The sequence below is a fragment of the Terrapene carolina genome, unplaced genomic scaffold (genome assembly GCF_002925995.2).
Source record: "Terrapene carolina triunguis isolate 2854851 unplaced genomic scaffold, T_m_triunguis-2.0 Scaffold250, whole genome shotgun sequence".
Classification (NCBI taxonomy): Eukaryota; Metazoa; Chordata; order Testudines; family Emydidae; genus Terrapene; species Terrapene triunguis.
In genome coordinates this window covers 835,037-841,688 of record NW_020664601.1, presented here as the reverse complement: position 1 = coordinate 841,688, position 6,652 = coordinate 835,037, and the positions used below count along the sequence as shown (strand labels likewise).

Below are 6,652 nucleotides of genomic sequence, written 5' to 3'. Positions count from 1 at the left end.
GGGGAGAGAGGGCACATCCATTGCCTTAGAAAGGTAAGACTACTGATTCTAAAATATGAGTTGTGTGCTTTTATTTGTAGAACAAAAAAACCTTATTAAGGATTTTTTTATATAGCACTTTTATCCAAAGCGCTTTATAATAGTGAGCTAACGGTACAAATATTTGGAAAGATCATTAAGTGGTCCGCCGAGACCCTCAACAGTTTTCAAGTGGTCTGGGAAAAAAAGTTTGAGAACCACTGCACTAACTGAATGAAGGTGTATAACACAATGCTGTTAAAGGCAGACACTATTTTTAATGAGCCACCACTGTCCTTGCCTTGTACTGGAACTTCATGACTGCCTTAAGCACATCAGGTATATAGAGGCTTTTGGGGAGAAGGAATTCTAGAAACCGGGTGGCAACAGCAGGAAAGATTGATCTGCATTTTAACAAACAACATGGAACCTCTTTCACCACGAGACTCCATGTCTCCGTCCTCATGGTGGGAAGGAACTTTATCTAGGAGTGACCCTCAGGAAAATGTGAAAAGCGACAGTGTGTCCTGTGGCACCTTATAGACTAACAGACGTTTTGGAGCATAAGCTTTTGTGGGGTGAATACTCTAGGATGGGTTGTAGATCACAGAGCCAGAAGTGTACCCAGAAGCCTCCTGCTGCAAGACAAGCCCAAGAAAGAAACCAACAGAACTCCACTGGCCATCACCTACAGTCCTCAGCTAAAACCTCTCCAACGCATCATCGGTGATCTACAACCCATCCTAGACAACGATCCCTCGCTTTCACAGGCCTTGGGAGGCAGGCCAGTCCTCGCCCACAGACAACCCGCCAACCTTAAGCATATTCTCACCAGCAACCACACACCGCACCATAGTAACTCTAACTCAGGAACCAATCCATGCAACAAACCTCGATGCCAACTCTGCCCACATATCTACACCAGCGACACCATCACAGAACCTAACCAGATCAGCCACAACATCACCGGTTCATTCACCTGCATGTCCACCAATGTAATATATGCCATCATGTACCAGCAATACCCCGTGCTATGTACATCGGCCAAACTGGACAGTCCCTACGTAAAAGGTTAAATGGACACAAGTCCGATATTAGGAATGGCAATATACAAAAACCTGTAGGAGAACACTTCAATCTCCCTGGACACACAATAGCAGATTTAAAGGTAGCCATCCTGCATCAAAAAAAACTTCAGCACCAGACTTCAAAGAGAAACTGCTGAGCTTCAGTTCATTTGCAAATTTGACACCGTCAGCTCAGGATTAAACAAAGATTGTGAATGGCTAACCAACTACAAAAGCAGTTTCTCCTCCCTTAGTGTTCACACCTCAACTGCTAAAAGAGGGCCTCATCCTCCCTGATTGAACTAACCTCGTTATCTCTAGACTGATTCTTGCCTGCATATTTATACCTGCCTCTGGAAATTTCCACTACATGCATCTGTGTATTCACCCACGAAAGCTTATGCTCCAAAACATCTGTTAGTCTATAAGGTGCCGCAGGACTCTGTCGCTTTTCACAGATCCAGACTAACACGGCTACCCCTCTGATACTTGACCTCAGGAAAATGCATTTCAAAAGCTAACTGGACTTTAAAAGTGAGGGGCAAAAACACCCTGTGTATGTATTTGTATATGTACATGCACACGTGCGCACACACACACCTTTGGGAGGGGTTCTGACCTGACAATCTGGTCAACCCTGTTGCTGGGAACACGTGGTGAGCATTTTACCTTGAACCAAGTCTAGTTTGTTTGTTACTAGAGAGCATTTTATGTTTTTCTCTTGTAACCATTTCTGACTTTAACGCCTTATACTTGTACTCATTTAAAATCTGTCTCTTTGGAGTTAAACAAACTTGTTTTATTCTTTAATCAAACTAATCCAGTGTTGTTTTAAACTGCATTATTTGGTAAATCCAATTAAAATAGTGTGTTGTTGTATATTAACCCCTTACAGGGACAATGAACCTATAGTATCTGAACTGTCAAGGAGAGGGCTGGACAGTGCAGAGCACATGTTTTTAGGGAAAACTTAGAACTAGGAGTGTGGTGGGGTCAACCTGCAGGTAGTAACCAAAGCTGCTGGAAGCCAGAGTGCTGCTGGTGTTTGCTAACAGGCTGCTGGGGTCAGAATTGCTGGGCCAGGGCTGTGGCTGTACACAGACCTCAGGGTGTCACTGGCAGGCTGATTGTGAGTGACCCAAGTTGGGAGCTACAATAGTAAAGCATTATGAGGCGCCCAAGGTTGCAGGGCAGGTGGTGACACAACCCCTGACTAGCCTGGATACCCTCCCATCTTGGTATCATCTGCAAACTTTATAAATGTACTTTCTATGCCATCATGCAAATCATCGATGAAGATATTGAACAGAACTGGACCCAGGACAGATCCCTGTGGGATCCCACTCGATATGCCTTTACAGTTGACTTTACAGCTTGAACCATTGATAACTACTCTCTGAGTACAATTTTCCAACCAGCTGTGCACCTGCCTTATAATAAGTTTTTCTAGGCTATATTTCCCTAGTCCGTCTCACATGACCTTCTCATAAGCATTGTCAAGCCTTGCTAAGGTTGAGATACATCACATCTACTGTTCCCCTTCTACACGCAAGGCTTGCAACCCTGTCAAAGAAGGATATTAGGCTGGATTGACATGATTTGTTCTTGGCAAATCCATGTTGACTGTTACTTATCACCTTATTATCTTCTAGGTGCTTACAAATTGATTATTTTGCTCCATTATCTTCCTGGGTACGGAAATTAAGCTGACTGGTCTATAATTCCCTGAGTTGTCCTCATCCCCATTTTTATAGATAGGTAGGTACTATATTTGCCCTTTTCCAGTGCTGAAGGATCTCTCCCATCCTCCATGGGTTCTCAAAGATAATTGCTAATGGCTGAGATATCTTTTCAGCCAGTTCCTTTGTGTTCTAGGATGTATTTTTGTCAGGCCCTGCTGATTTGAAGATAGCTAATTTAACTTGTTCTTTCTCTATTTTAGCCTCAGATCCTACCCCATTTACACTACGGTTCACTGTGTTAGTCATTCAATCACTGTTAACCTTGTTGGTGAAAACTGAAACAAAAAAGCATTTTGTCAAGTATCGGAGGGGTAGCCGTGTTAGTCTGTATCCACAAAAAATGAGATGTCCGGTGGCACCTTAAAGACTAACAGATTTATTTGGGTATAAGCTTCCGTGGGTAAAAAAACTTCTTCAGATCGAAAGCTTGTGCCCAAATAGATCTGCTAGTCTTTAAGGTGCCACTGGACTCCTCGTTGTTTTAAAAAAGTATTTCCCACTTCAGCTATTGCTTCGTTTTCTGTTATTGTCTTTTCCTCCTCGTTGAGTAACGGGCCTACCCTGTCCTTGGTCTTCCTCTTGCTTCTAATGTATTTGTAAAATGTTTTCTTATTACACTTTTCTATCCCTAGCTAGTTTAATCTCATTTTGTGCCTTGGCCTAGGTTGACCAGACAGCAAATACGAAAAATTGGAACTGTGTGTGTGTGTGTGGGGGGGGGGAGGGTAAATAGGTGCCCATATAAGAAAAAGTCCCAAATATGGGACTGTCCCTATAAAATCAGGACATCTGGTCACCCTACCTTGGCCAGCTCTTGTTTAGATGTTTTGGCCCCTGCTGACAGTGGCTGATGAGTGGGTGGCAATTGTGAAGTTAAGGGCAAGTCCTATTTCAAGCAGACAGTGCTCTGGCTTTAAAATGCTGTCTCCTGCTGAGGGGCCTCCTGGGAGAAAATCTTTGTCTATATTACAGGGTCTTGGAAATGCTGGTCGGATGTCAGTTGTATTCTGGGCACCTCTACCTGACATCCACATGTGCTGAACCATGTATCCTTTTAACCATAGCATAGAGAAGGCTTGTGGCTGGTCTGGACAGCGTGGCTTGGGTGTGATCTTAGAACTGGCATGTAGACCCTAAGCTCTTTGGGGTAGAAACTGTCTGCTACGGTTTGTACAGTACTTAGTGCAATCTTCATTCCTGTTTGGTCCCTAGACACTACTGTGATAAGATTAATAAGAACGGCCATCTGTCCCTGAGGATGTGATATACATTGATATCAATTGCCCCTGAAGATGGTTGGGGTTTGGGGATAACCGAGCCATCTGTGGTTAATATGTTTACTGCTTTTCTATCACGCAGCCACCCTGTCCTGCCTTGCAAAAGGCAGTTCGTTAGGAAAGGACAGGACCCCATTTGAGGAGCGAGGAGAAGCAAACTGACCAACACCTTTACCTGCAGTCCCTGCTAACTGGAAGCTGCTGGAAGTGAACAGCTGGGATCTTAAGGGAATTTCTCTTTTTACTGTGTGAACTAATGAATACCCAATTCCTTCTCATTATGCAAGAAGGGTGATACAGAGATTTTGAAATCACCTTCTAGGGTGGAGGAGGGAGGGTTCGAAAGAATGTTTCCAAGGGAGGAGGGAACTGCAGAAGGGGCGTTTGAGCTTCAGAAAGGATCCAGCTGTTGCAGCTGCTGCAGGCAGGAAGGGACGGGATGGCCCAGCACAGAGCCTGTGAGTAGCAAGCAAGCAACCCCCTTCCCCTATTGCTGCTGCCCAGCCCCAAACTCCTCGTTGTGGGGGAGGGAGGGAGGAAGTGAGAGAGATTTGCCTTTGCGTTTCAGAGACTGCCCCAGCAGAGGGGTGGGGTGGGGGGAAATGGGGAGAGGCAGATGTATTTTCTCTGCCATGTGGGGCTGGAGAGGGGAGGATGTGGGGTGGAGGGGGAAGGGGTGTTAACTCTTTTTCAGTGAGGGGTGAGACCTCTCAAGGATCTGCACTGTGGGGAGAGTCATTTGAGTTCAGTTCCTGAGCTCTGAGCTGTGTGCGAGGATGCACCACAGCCGTGGGCCCAGACAGGAAGCAGAATGGAGAAGCTGGTCTTGTTTACTTTGGCTTAGAACAGTCCCCTCTGCCCACGCGGAGATCCCTCCCTCAGCATTTACCCCTCTGCTGTAGGTACCCTTCCTATTTGGGCTGGGGATGGCCATCTAGGCTTCTGCTTGAGGGGTTTAGTCCCTCTGAGCCCCCGGGGGTGGTTCTTTACCCAGCTGCTTCTCCCACCCAGACCCTCTGCTCACAACGCTAGTCCCTCTGCAGTTCCCAAGCTGCCACTCCTTGTGTCTGTAACAAAGGTACCCCCCGGGCATCCAATTATATCTGCCTGGGGTTTCCTAGATTTCAAGGACAGTGAGGGCCTGAGGAAAGGTCCTGAACTCCTCTCCTGACCACTGAGCCATGAATACATCTAGCTGGCTACAGCTGTAGTGGTATGCCTACGCTGTGATCCTGTCTGTTGCCAACAAAGAGAGTGGGTTGGCTCAGTAGGTTCCTGAGGGGAAACCCATTAGTGACTCAGTAGGTAGCACTTCTCGCTGAGTCAGCCCTGAGTCAACTGCCCAGGGGCCCTAAGCTGTTGGTATGAAAGATCCCCTGGCACTTTGGGAGAGAGTACGGCTTCTTTAAAATTGTCTCCTAGTCAAATTTCAAGTCAGGTAATTTAAGGGCTGCTGTGACGAGTATGGTGATCAATTGTTCTCCATGTTCACTGGAGGTCGGATAAGAAGCAATGGGCTTAATCTGCAGCAAGGGAGATTTAGCATGGCTATTAGGAAATGCTTTCTAACAATCCGGGTAGTTAAGCTCTGGAATAGGCTTCCAAGGGATGTTGTGGAATCCCCGTCCTTGGAAGTTTGTAAGAGCAGATTGGACAAACACCTGTCAGGGATGGTCTAGCCCTGCCTCAGCACAGGGGGCTGGACTGGATGACCTCTCGTGATCCCTTCCAGCCCTGCAGTTCTACTCTGTCTCCTCAACTTCCCCCTGCAGCTTCAATCAGACACAATATTCACTTCCTCTTCTAGCCTGTTGTCGTGCTGTGTAAGGGATGCAGTGCAGGTACTGTCTGTGTGCTGCTAAAACAGCTCCCATGCTTCGCTGCTGCAGCAGCAGCAGCTTTTCATTGGTGTGTAAATGATCCTTTAGAGTTTGTGATGTGCTTTAAGACCCTCAGGGATGAAAAGTGTTACATGAACGTGGGGCTAAGGGAGCTCGGCCACCAACATGTTCCTTTCAGACCCCTAAATGAGCAGCCAGATTTCCAGGCGTGAGAGCAGTGGGAGCACTCTCGGAAATCCGGCTCACAAGCTGTCATGATCTGTTCCGTCCATTAGGTCAGGAGCAAGATGACTGCGCGAGGAAAGTGACTCTCTCCACGATGAGGCTCAGAGTGCTGCCTCCTACGGTCCTGCAGGACCCCAGAGTGGAGAGCCTGAACCTGGACCGGAACAAGCTGAAACACGTCCCCGGGATTTCAAAGCTTGGCAACTTGAGAAAGCTGATCTTGTCCAAGAATGAGATCGCGGACTTCCCCGAGGAAATCCAGAGCCTGGTCCACCTGGAGAAGTTGGAACTGAATCAGAACCAAATCCGGGTCGTCCCGGAGGGGATCTTCTCCTGTCTTCCCAGGCTCAAACACTTGCGGCTGAACAACAACCGCCTCAGTGCTCTGCCCAAGGACTTGGCCACCTGCAGCAGCAGCCTCCAGTACCTCAACCTGTCCAACAACTTGTTCCGAGCTGTCCCCCAATCTGTCCTGGAGCTGG

At 47.1% G+C, this 6,652-nt stretch overlaps 1 pseudogene; it reads left to right on the top strand.

The window, feature by feature from the left end:
• Window positions 1–4,543: 4,543 nt before the first annotated feature.
• LOC112110380 overlaps window positions 4,544–6,652 on the top strand; it is an 18,541-nt pseudogene continuing 16,432 nt past the window's right edge.